Source organism: Microcebus murinus, chromosome 7 (genome assembly GCF_040939455.1).
Source record: "Microcebus murinus isolate Inina chromosome 7, M.murinus_Inina_mat1.0, whole genome shotgun sequence".
Lineage (NCBI taxonomy): Eukaryota > Metazoa > Chordata > Mammalia > Primates > Cheirogaleidae > Microcebus > Microcebus murinus.
Window position 1 is genome coordinate 42,518,040 of NC_134110.1, and position 15,296 is coordinate 42,533,335.

The window sequence follows — 15,296 nt, forward strand, 5'->3', positions numbered from 1 at the left end:
GCTGGGAAATCCAAGGAGTGGATTTGGGAAGTATTTAGTGAGTCTCTGCCCAAGAGGATTTGAGGAGCTTTTTAATGTAACCTCATAAAAAGTGAACTCAGGAGCTTGTACAAAGGTGCTCCTTCAAAGGGAGGGGTGTAAAGGCACTTCGTGTAGGGATATATCTAGGTTCTCTGGAGCAAGAACCATATATGAGAAGAGTCCCAGTGAGTGAGGCTCATTCACTCACTCTACAAACATTTATTAAGTGCCTAGTACATACTGGGCACCAGGTAAGCACTGATGAAATAAACAGTGTCTATCTTCACGGCGCTAACTCTCTGGCTAATACTATAGACAAGCAAATGGGCATCTGCAATTCTTCGTGATAAGTGCTCTGATGGTGTAAACACAGAATGCTCTGAGTTCACATAGAAAAAGCTGCCTAAGTCAGACTTGGAATGATAAGAAAGGCATCCTGAATATCTACTGTCCTGTCCACCTGGTCTACCCATTGTTGAGGTATTTCCCTCATCTTCCACTTATGTGTTTATTGCAGGAGTAGCCACAGCTGGTCTGGGTTCAGAAGTGGGGTAACAACCGTGACCTCCTTCCCTGGGAACGTGGGAACTAGAATAGAGAAGCTCTGGCTCCCTGTGGGGGGCTGAGCCTGTAGCACGGAAACCTTGGGGGTGGTGGGAGCCACACTTTCCTCCGTGCAGACTCTATTGCCTCTTGCTCTGTCCTCCATGGTGGTGTAAGGTGACAATTTCTCTCAGATACTTCAGACTATTTTGAAAATTAATTTAGCTTCAAGACTCAAAGTTAAGGTCTAAGAGCTTTCTGAAGAAGTTGTGCAGTCACCATTCACTCGTGAGGCCAGAGACAGAGCAGCCTGGTAATGCAGAGGTGGGTGACGGTGAGGAGATGATGTGGTGAGTGAGGACAGTGGACGCTACATTAGCGTCAGGACACACGGCCACATGCACCTTTCTCTCATCCTGAGCACCACCGATTCCTCTCCAATCACACTGTCCCTTTGGTCCCCATGGCCACTGCTCTAACTCAAGTCTTCACCATCTCATGCCACTCTCTAATAGCCTCCACCTCCCTCTCTGCTTCTTTCCCTCCCTAACCCCTGAAAACCACAAATCTGTTCTCCATTTCTAAAATTGTGTCATTTCAAGAATGTTATATAAATGGAACTGTACAGTATTCCACGGTGTGGTTGTACCACAGTTTGTTTAACTATCAACCCGCTGAAAGACATTTGAGCTGTTTCTGGTTTGGGACTATTATGAATAAAGCTGCTATGAACAATCATGTACAGGGTTTTGTGTGGAAATAAGTGTTAGTTTCTCTGGAATAAATGCTCAAGAGTGCAATTGCTGTGGGGTCTTTAGTTTTGGGAGATACTGCCATACTCTCTTGCAAAGTGTCTGCACCGTTTTCAATTCCAACCAGCAATGTATGAATGATCATTTCTCTGCATCCTTGCCAGCATTTGATGTTGTCACTATTTTTTATTCTAGCCATTCTAACAGGAGTGTGGTGCTATCTCATTGTAGACCCAACTGTATTTTCCTACTGGCCAATAATGTTGGACATCTTTTCACATAGGTGCTTAATAAATGTTTCATAGAACAAGGACAGCCTGCTGCCAGGTTGGACCTGGGATACAGGTGCCAATTTTCTTTACCTTCAGATTGATGATGGGACATAGGTAAGGTAAAGAAACAAGGGAGGATGCTGAAAAGTAGAGACTTAATTGTTCCTTACCCATAATCACTAACCCCCCGCCCCTTTTTTTTTTGAGACAGAGTCTCGCTTTGTTGCCCAGGCTAGAGTGAGTGCCATGGCATCAGCCTAGCTCACAGCAACCTCAAACTCCTGGGCTCAAGCAATCCTCCTGCCTCAGCCTCCCGAGTAGCTGGGACTACAGGCATGCGCCAACATGCCTGGCTCATTTTATATATATATATATATATATATATATATATATATATATATATATATATATATTAGTTGGCCAATTAATTTGTTTCTATTTTTAGTAGAGACAGGGTCTCACTCTTGCTCAGGTTGGTTTTGAACTCGACCTCAAGCAATCCGCCCACCTCGGCCTCCCAGAGAGCTAGGATTACAAGTGTGAGCCACCGCACCCAGCCACTAACCCCTTTTTTAAACAAAGAAAAAAAAATGCATCCTGCTAAAGAGAACCTAAATGATTGACTGGCAACCTGATTGCTTGGTCGATTGATTAAGATTGTTGATTCAAGCTAGAGAATTGCTATAATTTTAGGTTTCAGAACATTCTGATTTACATATCAAAAACTAATTTTTTTTTTGTTTTTTAAGCCTTTTTATATAAGCAAGCAGGTGATGGATGCTATATTATCAAGTGAAAAACTACCATTTATGTAAGAACCCCTAAGAAATTGAGTTGAAATTGACAAGAACACAATTGCCCACGGTTATTTGATGCCCTGGAGCACTGGAGGCTTAGCTTGGCTCCTTTCTATTGCTCTGGCTTTGAGAGCAGTTTTAGAAGTAAAGATGAGGACATTTTTTAAAGGCTTCAAAGTGTAAGCTGTCTTTGTCTCAGACCTCAAAGCATCTCTGTCTTGTCGTTGTTAGTCCCTCTCCTAAAGTTCTACACACGCAGCTGAACAACAGAGTAGCTGAGATGCTTTCTTCGAAAGGGGAAACTGCTGGCCCCAGAGGTCTGTCTGTGACCGGGGTCTGTAGCATGGATGAGGGCTCAGGGCCGTCCCAGAATCTGCTGCCGACAGCAGATTCATATCTTCACTAATATGCAGTGATCAGCTCTGTGTTGCAGGATTCTGGGTGATTTCTCTTATCGTTTTTATGCTTCTCTGTATTTTCTCATCATGCTCACTTTCCTCTATTTCCTTGGACACAACAGGGATTAATACATTTTACTGCAATTTCTAATTACCAGAGATTGAGGCACAAGCACCCAGATAATGAAAGCTGAAAGCTAATATTCCGTGGTATCTGAAAATAGAAAACATAGAACAACTCTTTCTTTTTAAAAAAAAAAAAGTAATCTGCTTTTCTCATGAAATATTGTTGCATGTCTACCCAAAGCATTTACTAAGAATAAGATTGTTTTATGTTTTCTGTTGTCTTTATAAAACCTGGGCAATTCAGGACACTCAAGGAACATTGGCTTTTAGCAAATTAGGTTTTCTTTAGGGGAGGTGAGCAGCCTGACCTAGCAGAACGAATCCCCATTGGAGACAGGGGGTGCCAATTCTACATCAAGAAAATGATGAGGACACTTAGTCAGGGATAAACCGTGCTGACCAAAGATCCATACTGACCTAAAGTAAATGCATTCAAGAAGGAAACAAAATGTCCACTAAATAGTGGTAGCAAAGTTTAAAGTGGAATTTTGCCTTGAAAAGTGAAAGTTTAGAAATGATGACGATAGTCACAAAAGCCAAATGGTGGAAACAATCCAAGTGTCCATCACCAGCTGAATGGATAGACAAATGTGGTATATCCATGTAACAGGATATAATTCCACCATAAAAGGGAGTGGAGCAATGAAACATGCTGCAAGATGGGCCAACCTCAAAAACATTATGTTAAGTGAAAGAAGCCCATGTATTGTGTGATTCCATTTACATGAAATGTCCAGGAAAGGCAAATCCACAGAGAGAGTAGATTGGGGGGGGGGGGCTGGTGGCTGGGAAGGGGAAAATCGGAAGTGACTCCTTCATGTATATGGGGTCTCCTTTGTGGGTGATAAAAATGTTCTAAAACTAGATAGAAGTGATGTTTGCACAACATTGTGAAGGTACTAAATGCTACTGAAAATGGTTAATTCTACATTATATAAATTTTACATTAACAATAAAAGCAGGTTTATTTTATCTTATCTAAAAAAATATTGGTTATAAAGGCAACTATTCACTAACTCTTGGAATGAAAAAGAAATGAACTAAATGTTGACTGTTGCTTTTAGTTTGCTTGGAAAACAAAATCGTGTGATGGCCAAAGCACCCAGTTAATGAAAACAACTTTTTGTTTCGTATTTGACTTTCACACAATGAATCTGGGTCTTTTTTGTCCATTTTGCAGAAGTATTTCTTAAAGAGAGTTATAGATTCTGTGTGCCCCAAAATTCATATGTTGAAGTTCTAAATCCCAATGAGACCCCATTTAGAGATAGAGTTCTTAGGGAGGTGATTAAGGTTGAATGGGGTGATAAGGTAGGACCCTAATCTGATAGCATTAGTGTCTTTATAGGAGGAGACATTAGAGATATCTCCATCTCTCTCTTTCTCTCTCTCTTTCTCTTGCTTCCCCCTCTCCCTGCAAGAATAAAGGTCATAAGAGGACACAGCAAGCAGGTAGTCATCCACAAGCCAGGAAGCAAACTCTCATAAGAAACTGAATTTGCCACCACCTTGATCTTGGACCTCTAGTCTCCCAAGCTGTGAGAGAATCAATTTCTGTTGTTGAAGCCACGCAGTTTGTGCTACTTTGGTATAGCAGCCCCAGGGAACTCTGGACCACGTTATGCCAAGAGACAATTTGGGCTGGAACAATGGTTTCTAGGAATACCTCTGATGACAACAAGAATCATCACACACTAAATCCAGTGATGAAAGAAAACCCAAGGGGTGTGAGAGTGGCCCAGACCATTGAAAAGGACATCAGGGGGATGAATGAGGCCTCTCGACTCCGAACTATCCCACTGTGCACCTGCCGGAAGCACAGTTGAGTGGACGGGATGGCTTTTTCCAAGACTATGAAGTGAAGAGGTGGCCTGCATGCACCTTCTTGCATTCCTCAGCATTGTTCGTGTATTCTCCATCAATTTCTTGAGGCTCCAGATGCACCAGGCACTGTGCTAGGACTTGGGACACAGGTGAACAAGACACATAGGCTGTCTTCAAGAAACTCACTGTCTGATAAGAACAGACAGGGAAACAGGAAAGCACAGTGCAGCATGGTAAGCTTTATGAGAGCACAACGGTAGAACTTCTGCCTCGGACATAGGCAATCGGGAGGACTGCCTGGAAGAGTAAGCCAGCTGTGTGACAACAGATGCAGAAACTGAAGGGAGGATAAGGATGCAAACAGTAAGTGCAAAGGCACAGACAAGCGAGAGATCACTACGCACACAGGTGACCACAGTGTATTTACAATGTCTGAGCACACGTTTGAAGGAATCTGCAGGAGGTGGTGTCCCAAGGGCGAATCTGGCCCCTAGCAAGGTAGGAGCCTTGTAAATGGAGTTAAGGAGATTGAGAGGAAGGAAGGGAATTCACCACCGTCTGAGGCAGAATCCTCTCTATAGAGAAACTGGTGACAGGAAAAAGCAGGGACCACACGAACTCCATTTGGTGAAGGTGGTGACAGGGGCAGCAGCCACTCACTGGTCCCACCAGAGCACTGATGGCATTCATGGCTCAGTCTGAAGTGTTGGTGCCCAGCAGTGGGGCTTCCTCCAGGCCAGGTCTACAGCATGATTTAGGATAAGGTCCTTGACCATGTGGCCTTCAAGGCTGACTCTGCCCTTCCTGGGGGCTCAGTGAGCTTTGCAATGTTTTTGGTTTTTCAGTCCTTTTCTAAGTCCTCTTGCTGCTTAATTTAGCCAGATTTGGTTTCTATTCCTTAGAAATTAAAAATTCAAATGGATAAACAGCATCAACCCCAATAAGTTTCCATGGCAACAGATGCAGAAGGCCTCAGTAGTGGAAGATGAGGGTGGGACAGTGCCTGGGTGGCATGGCCAGGTCTCATATGCTGGGCACTGACTGTGCCATCCTGTATCTTTGGCACACCTTGGCACCCCCACCCCCACCAAATAGCTACTTTAAGAAAGAAAGTAAGAGGTGAGGAGGTCTTCTCCTGCCCTCCCCATCCTTTTTAGCTACAATCATGACTCAGGCCGAGGACAGATGTTAATGAGTAAACACAGACACCTACACAATTATATGAAAGGAGGCTTCTACCTGTCCACATATAAAATATTAATAGTAATAGCTAATATTTACTGAGCACTTGCTGTATGCCAGGCATGCCCTTTCCATCTATTAGCCCATTTCATTCTGAAAATCATTTGGAGGTGTCAGGACCTCCATTTGCCAAAAGAAACTGACGAATAAGAGGTTAAGTATTTGGCCCAACCTCACATGGTGAGTTGGGCAGGGTAAGCTAGGATGTGCATTAGTAACAAACATTTTCAAAGCATCAGTGATTAAAACAGCAAAGGTTACTCACTCATGCTACCTCCCCTCCATCACAAGTTGGCAGGGGGCTCTGCTCCACCATGTCCCCCCTCGCCCTTCCCCCCATGGCTCTGCTCCACTGTGTTCCCCTCTGGCCATTCCCCTCATGGCTCTGCTCCACCATGTTCCCCCCTGGCCATTCCCCCCATGGCTCTGCTCCACTATGTTCCCCCCTTCTGCAATTGCAACCTCATCTATGGGAGTGACAGACAGAAGGGAGTGAGCATATTGTGCAGTGGCTTAGAGACTTCTGCCTGGAAATGACATCATCACATCTGCTCACATGTCATTGGCCAAAGCAAGTCATGTGGCCGGATACAACTTCAAGGTGGTAGGAAATAGAGTCCCCTTGCTCCAGGAGAGGGGAAATGGGTCCCTGGCCATCACTGGGCAGAGCCACAATTTGAACCCAGGCAGCCTGACTTCAGCACCCAGGACTTTACTTTCTGCTCTTATTCTCTCCCTCTCTCCTTTTCTTTGTCAATTAACCCTTTGGAGACAAAAGAAACGCAGAACAAGGAAGATTCTATTATTTGAGTCCTCTATTCAAGACCACATGCAAACTCACCTAACTAAATGACTTGCAAATTTATTTGACTGATGTAAGGATCACTAATGTGTTGCCCCAAATATCTGACTATCACTCACACTCTGGTTCTAATGCATCCTAATTTCTAAAATCAATCCCTCGGGGACATGTTGCATAAGTCTTTACAAAATGACCCCCAAATCCACCAAAGCATATAAAGTCATTTTAGGTCATTTTTGTTTTGAAGCTATTTATCAGTTTGGATTTTCTCTAGAATTTAAAAAAGAAACAATGGCTGCTCAGAATACATTTATTTGGCATGATTGCATTTTGCTTGGAAAATGCAAGCATCTATTTAAATCTTTACAAGATAGTTCTATTTTGGGGGAAAGAAAAAGAACGCCTTAATTCTAACAACAAAAATAACCAAATGTAGTTAAAGATGTATGAGAGATAAACAACGCCAGGGATAGACCTAGCTCACATACACCTCTCTGTGTTGCTGCAAGGAATTGAGAATTCTTTAATAAATCTCCTCTCCAGACAAAGATATTTGCAGACAGACAGCTTGCTTTAGTGACTAAGGTTCCTATTATACATATACCCCCTGTATAACTTCTTGTGGACCAATCCCAAATTGTCTTTCTCAGCCATCTTCAGATTAGGACTTTGTGACAGATGCAATTTTATATACTTCCCTTGGAACAACCACTTCCACTGAGAGGGAAATAGAATCCCACTTTGATGATGGCTCTGAAGTCCCAGCTAGAAGCCCTGACTCTATGACACTCCACAGGACTTCCTGGGGCCTAGCAGGAACAGCCTGGGTTTGGTGATACAGATCAGGTTGAGCCCATACCAGCCATGTCACTGGTCCACTTTGACATCAGTTTTCTCCTTTGTGGGATGAGGGTGCCACCTTGATAGGATTGTTGCGAGAATTAAACTTGACAATCTAATCAGTTTATCAGGGATGACAAATATGTTTCAATTATTGCCAGTTCCAATGTCTGGAGCACTGTGTCAAGGATTCTGATGACAACACATCTGGGTTCAAAAGAATGTGTGCTGAATTAGGGTGGTGCTAGGGATAGGGCACTGGTGGCCTGGGAGAGTCTCTGTTCTCTCTCCTCCATTTCCCTCCCACACCTATAGATTGTTCATCAGGACGCCCTCAGGTACAAGAGATGGAGACTCAATTCAAAAGCCAAAATGGGGCTTCATTGGAAGGATGCTGGAGTACGCAGGGAACTGAAGAAGAGCTGAAGAACCAGGAGGGCAGGTCCAGCGACCTCAGGGACAGGAACCAGAAACAAAGATTATGTCAGGATGTGCGATCTCTCTCTCTCTTCCCTCTGCCCTCTCCTCTCTGCCCTGCTCTGCTTGGCTGCACACTCTCTGGGCCTCAGGCCCACAGCTGTAAGTTTTGAGGGATGGTCTCAAGTCTCGGTCCCAGGACACCCAACATGCCCTCTGTGTCAGCCGGAGTTCTCTCCCAGTCCCCCAGCCACCTGTCATGTACAGCCTTCATGGCTGTCCACCGAATATGGCTGTCCTTCAGAGTAGGTTGCTGTCATTTATTGGTGAGACTGTCCTCATCACTGCTGCCGACAACCTGGCCTTTTCTAAGTGGCGTCGGGCACACACCTCCCTCCTCTGGTGCCAGCCAGCCCTCTCTGCCCCCATGCCTGTCTGTGATGCAGTTATTGTTTCAGCGCCAGCACCTAATCCCAGGCATTTGCTGCTCCCTGAACCACACAATAGCTGACATGACTGCCCTTTCCTCCACTGTCAGTATTTGGCAAAGGAATTGTGTATTGTGTGCTTCTCCTACTCTGCTTCTCCAATGAGTAGGTGACCAGGGCCATTTTTAGTGACCACCATCCATTTCTGCAGAAGCCATAAGACCAACTTAAATAAAAAAGGACTCAAAGATACAGGACCCACCACCAAAGAATGAGCCTCTGGGTTTCCTTTCCTGGCTGCATTTTGGAGATTGAGACCACCAAACACTGGGCAGTGATGGCAGAAGGGATAAAACCTTGGCAGCCTGCCAGGGCCACTGTAAAGCAAAGGGAAATCTCTGCAGGTGCACATCATATCCCAGGTTAACAAGCACCTTTTAGTTTAAATTAATACTGTTTGAGTGACAGAGAGCTAAGATTGTTTCTTTGGCATTCCACAATCCCATAAAAAGAACAAGTGACTCTATGCAACCTCAAGGAAAAGGGAATACAGCAGAAACTGAGCTCATTCATTCATCCATTCACGAATATTGACTGAGTGCCTCCTGTTTTCCACATACTGTTCTGGAAGCTGGAGATGCAGTGGTGAACAGAGCAGATAGACCTCTTGGAGCTTACACTCCAAGTTGGAAGACAGACAGTCAACAAACTGAGCCAAGCACTTTCCTCCTCATGACTTTTGTGCTCGAGCTTATGGGAAAAACAGATTTTGCCTTTGGGAAGAGAGAACATCATGGACACAAAGAAGGAAGCAGTGCAGGAGGAGCTGGGTTTCTATCACTTGCAGCTGAAAGTTGCCAGATCCCCAGCACCAGGGTCGGGGTGTGAGACCAGCTGACCCCTCTTTAGGGGCTGAGAGCCAACTTGCAGTCATAGCCCAGATACCCCCCTCGTGAAGCTCCCAATCAAGCAGGCTCTGTGCAAAGGCCAACAGCCACAGGAAAATCCCAGCACAGAGTCCCAGCAACACGCCCCGTGTCCCGATCCCTAGGTACTGCCTCAGCCCGGCCCAGAGCACTGCAGCTTCGGTTTCCACCAGGCTGATGCCTTCGTGCCCCCTGCACCTGCGACTCTGCCTAGCTGTCTCTGGCCTGGGGCATATGCTCAGCCTGCTGGCTGGGCAGGACGAAAGTGCCAGGGAGGGGACACCGCAGGAGCAACCCTCTACCACGGAGGGACGGGCTAGAGAAGCAAGCCCCCTGCTTCCTCAGCACTGGGGGACGGTGCCCAGGTGGGGGCCACACAGCCTCTCAGAGGGTGCCCCTTGGGATTGAATCCCAATTGCTCACAGCATAACCCTCTGTTCACTGCACCCTTTGATGTCCCTTCTCTCTTCCCTCCCCCAACCCGCCTGTGCTTCTTGGAGTCACCTCCCAAATGAAGCAATTTGCACCAAACCCTGAGAATAAATATTAAATAAATGGGTGTTGTTTTAAGCCATTATGTTTGTTTATTACATAGCAATAGAAATCTAACACATTTGAGACATTTTTATTAAGTGACTAAAGGAATGATTGTTAACCCTTAAGGCTCAGTAATATATCTCTACCACCATCACATGGACTATTAGATTATAGTCTCTAGCCCCAAACCTACCCTCTGTGCTCATTTGTGAGGTCGGGGCTGGGTCAGATGCTCTGGCACATGGCTGGGGAGAGGAGTAATTTCTAGAACGAGTCAGGTAGGAAGAAGAGGCTGTGGATGCTGGGTATCCAACAAAATGGCCCACCTCAGTCACTGCCAACCAAATATGTTCAAGGAGCTTCCTGAGAATGTTCCTGTGTTATCCTACATTCAGACATGCCCAGGATGAGACACTTTCCTCTGGAAGTGTGTTCATAATCAACCTGTACTATCAAGTCCTGATGTTCTCCAAGTAGTTTCCAAGTGAACTCAACCAACAGGTTAACAAGACTGGGGAGAAACAGTGGGAAATGTCAACAAACTCTGCTTACTCTTTTGATAAGAAAATCCGTGCTATTCTCATACAAGCTGAGAGGTCAGTAATGGAAGTGAGGATTAAAAAGTGAAATACTGCCCCCCACTGGAAGAGAAAAGCCTGCAGTGGAAACGAAAGCGAAGAGGGCTCCCAGAGATGCTCAGACTCAACCCCAAGCTTTAAACAGAAACATCAGCACTTGGCCAGGGTCTCAGCACCAGCAGCCCAAGGAGTTGGACAATGACTTTTTTAAAAACCAGCTCTAAAAACACTGAGAGATACAGTTAAAAGAAAAGTGTAATTGGGTAACTGTGCCCTGTTGGTATTCTGGATTTAAAATGAGGTTGCTCACAGGACAGAGAGCAGGAATGATATAAAGATAAATATCTACTTGACAGTTCTGCCAAGAATTAAGTAGATGCCTGCTTGAAAACTGAAAACTATTCATTGTTTTTACTTATAGGCAAAACGTACAAAAACAAAACTTTTTTTCCTTTTTTGAGACAGGGTCTTGCTCTATTGCCAGGGCCAGAGTGCAGTGGCATCATCATAGCTCACTACAGCCTCAAACTCCTGGGGCTCATGCAATCCTCCTGCCTCAGCCTCCTGAGTAGCTAGAACTACAGCCTGTGCCACCATCCCTGGAAAATTTTTAAATTTTTTTAGAGACAGAGTCTCACTATATTGCCCAGGCTGGTCTCGATCTCCTGGCCTCAAGCGATCCTCTTGCCTTAGCCTCCCAAAGTGCTAGAATTACAGGTACAAGCCACCACGCCCAGCCATGGCAAAACATTTTAAAGGAAGCTTTGAATTCTAGGTCTGTTTTTTTTTCCCATACACCAAGAGAAAAATCACACACTTGATGACTTGGGCCAAGAACTGACACAATTACTGTTACTCACCATTGACCAGATGAGTCACCTGGCCCCAGCCAACTACACCAGACTGGACCATGCAATCCTGCCACCGCTTAGGAAGGCCAAGAACTGCAAATAGTTGGCAATTAGTCCTAGTGAGCCTCACAGGTGTGTTTCAAATGAATTTTCATAATTATGTATAGTTAATTATTTTAAAAGTGACCAGAATAGAAAGAGATATGATAAATATTAAAGCCACATCCTTTGCCCCTCCCCTCAACTGAATCAAACACGCTCCCCAGAGATCACAACTTTTAGTGTCTGTGGAAAGTTTCACTGCACAGCCCAGTGGCTTCCTCTGGGAGGAGAGGAAGGGAGCAAGACTATGCTTTCCTTCCGGTAGCCCTTAGTGGCCAGGCCTAGCCATTCTGCCCAGAGTGGGCCCCTCCCTGGTCTGCCATGTCCGCAGGGTGGTCTGGCAGCTTTCCCTGCCCCTCCTGCTCCTCCACTTTTCCTTCCCAGGTGTTACTCCCCGTTAACCTCCTGTGTTCTCAGCTCCATCTCAGCATCTGCTTCCTGGAGAAGCCAACCCACAGTAAGAAAATTCATTCTTGTCATACCTAGGGCATATTTTATCCCCGTTTGTAGATTGTTTTCAGATGTGGTTTATAGAGTTCTGGCAGGCAGAATGCTTTATTTTTTATTTACTAATAATGACCAGTTTTATATCTTCTGGGGTTTGTTTTACCCTTTAAAAAGTCTTCTCTATGTCAAGGGCATGAAAAAATTACCTGTTTCAACTTTTATGGCACTGTTTTTTAAATGTTTAATTAAATATTGATCCTTCTAATGTTTTTGGTGTAAAAATTTAGGCAGGATTCCAGCTATATGTTTTCCAAATGTCTAGCCAATCATCCCCAAATCGGTTATGGAATGATCCACCGACATGCATACTAAACTGAAATGCCACCTTTGTCATATGTTAGGTTTCTTGTATACTTAGTTCTATTTTTGAGTTTTCTGTCTCATTCTCCTGAATAATCTGTCTGCATCTGAATTAGTACCATACTATTTAACTACTCTGGGCTTATAATATGTTTGAATACACCTGCTGGAGATAGACTTTTCTAGATTTTTTTTCTCTTACAGTTTCCCACTTTTTCTTTTTCCAGGCTGAGGTTTTGAATCTTTTTGTCAAGTTCCAAAGTTTAAAGAGGGAAAAAAAAAAGCCTGCTGGTATTCTGAAGAAAATTGGGCTTCATTCATAATATATTTAGAGAGAGATGACAACTTGACAATAATGAGGCTGCCTATCCAAGAACAGTATATAATTTTCCTAATATTCAAGTTTCCTTTTCTGTCCCTTCAGGACTGCTTTTAAGTTTTCCTCAAGTATATCTTGCAAATTTCTCATTAAGCTTCCTGCTGGGTACTATGATCTGAATGTTTGTTTCCCCCTAAAATTCATATGTTGTAATACTAACCCCAAACATGATGGTATTAAAAGATGGCCTTTGGAGAGTGATTAGGTCATGAGGGCAGAGCTCTAATGAATGGATTAGTGCCCTTATAAAAGAGCTCTGAGGGAGCTTGTTCAAACTTTCTACCGTGTGAGGACACATGGAGAGGATGACCATCTATCAACCAGGAACAGGCCCTCAAAAGACACTGAATCTGCCAGGGCCCTGATCTTGGACTTCCCAGCCTCCAGAACTGTAAGAAATAAATGTTGTTTATAAGCTATCTAGTCTATGGGATTTTGTTATAGCGAATTAGACTAAGACACCAGGTATTTCACTTTATTTACTTCATATTTATGTGTTGAAGGATAATTGTATATGCAATTTCTTGAGGTTTTTGTTCTTGCTATTAAGATCTTTTCTTCCATTATGTTTATATATAATTTTTTAATTAAAACCTTTTTTTGCATCGTATCAGCAATGAAACTGGTTATTGATTATAGATAAGAAAAAGCCACCTACTAAAGTCTTTTTGTTTCTAATGTTTGTTAATAATTATAATTTTTCCCCATCCTCCTACATGTGACTACTTCTTATTTTGTTCTTTTGCCTAATTTCATCAGCTGCTAAATCCAACGTTCCATGTCAGTAATAATGCTGTACTAGAGATGCCGTGTTGCTGCTTCCAGAAATTCAGAGTTAAGAATGATTCCAAATTATTTATGCAATAAATTATGTGGTATCCAAGGTTAGCCTTCAAATAATCCAGTGGTGGGGGAAGTAGGCTGTGTGTGTGTGCATGTATCATATATAAGCAGTCCGTTTTGTGGATACGAAACAAAGGGCTAAGCACTGATCACCATGGAAGCTGGGTGGTGGGTACATGAAGCTTCATCATACTGTTCTCCCTACTTTTGTATATGTTCCATAGTAAAAATAAATAAAATGAGGCTGAGAGGATTTCCGATTTGAGAATGTTAAAATACTTTGCACTCTTCTCTTGGCAACCACCCACTAAAACCACAAGGAGAATGTGAAACAGAAACAATCACTGATAAAACTAAAAGAGGTTTGTAACCCAAACCACAGCACATGAAGATGGAAAGCAGATACCTGGAACTGGAAGATGGCTTTGCAGAGCAGAGGAAGATGAATTTAGCAGAAAAAGAGTTCATTATAAAGAGCTTCAAATTCCCCAAATCCCACAGCTGGGATCCTAGGGGAAAACTGAACCAGAGAGGCTGAAGAGGAGGGAGGCACCAAACTGGAAAGAGAATGGTGACATGCAAGCTTAAGTACCGACTGTGGAGACCCCATCTCCCTCCCCAGCTCCCAGAACTTGGTAGTTGCAATTATAATGCCTGGGCAGGAAATTGAAGGCTCCTTCCCTGGAGCCTCTTCTTAAGCCAGAAACACCACAAGTGTCCCCACTGTACCACTATTACTGACATGCAATGTACCCATAGAAAAAACCTGCAGATCTGACAGTTAAGAGCACTAGGAACTAGAAAATGTTGTATCCATCTACAAGATGGATGTTATAATTTAAAAGGAACACTAGTAAGTTATAGCTTAACTATTTCACTTCTGAAGAGTAACTGAATTATCAATATGTAAATATAACAATTCATTTGTTCATTTTTATTTACTTACAGAGATGGGGTCTTGCTATGTTGTCCAGGCTGGCCTTGAACTCTTAGGCTCAAGTGATCCTCTCACCTCAGCCTCCCAAATAGCTGCGACTATAGGCATGCACACTTTTGGGTTGTTCCCAATTCTTTGCTATTACAAACACAATGCTGCTACTTGCGTTCTAAGACTTTCTTAGGATTTGAATTGCTGGGTTTCAGGATATGCAAATATATAAAGTATATCATATATATATACATATTGTAAAGTTATTGTATAACTTTACAAGATCATGCTAAGTTGTTTTCTAAAGAGCTTGAACCAATTTATACCCCACCAGTAGTATACAAGAGCTCCCATCAATAAAGTCTTACACGTGTACATTTGGAGTTCTTACAGGTATCTTAGAGTATATGCTTTGAATCAGTGACCAACATATGGTGCTGTCTCTGTGTTCTTCATAGCCAGGATGCAAGGGCCCAGGAATAGAAACAGGAGTGGCTCCCTTTGCCATTACACTTAGTACACCACTTGCAGCACTTTGCTTTCCATTTGGAAATTTTAAGCTCTTAGGGCAGAAATGCTACCCCCAGAGAACACTGAATTAGCAGTGGAGGCTGCCACCTTGCTATCTTGGGCTCCTAATGTCATTGAAAAAACAGATAAAGAAGGTCACTCACTGAATGGCGAGTAACTCTGGTTACCTGAAAAAACTGGGCTGCTGATGCCCCATGGGAAGCAGTTAGTCCTTCAGACAGGCTTCTCTCCCTAGGCCAGGCAGGGCCCTCTCTGCAGGGAATCTGAGTCCCAGTTCCACAGGACACCTCCTCTGAGCTTCTGAGGTACCAGCATCAGCTCAATGGAGCCATCTCTTCCAAGGTTAGCTCCT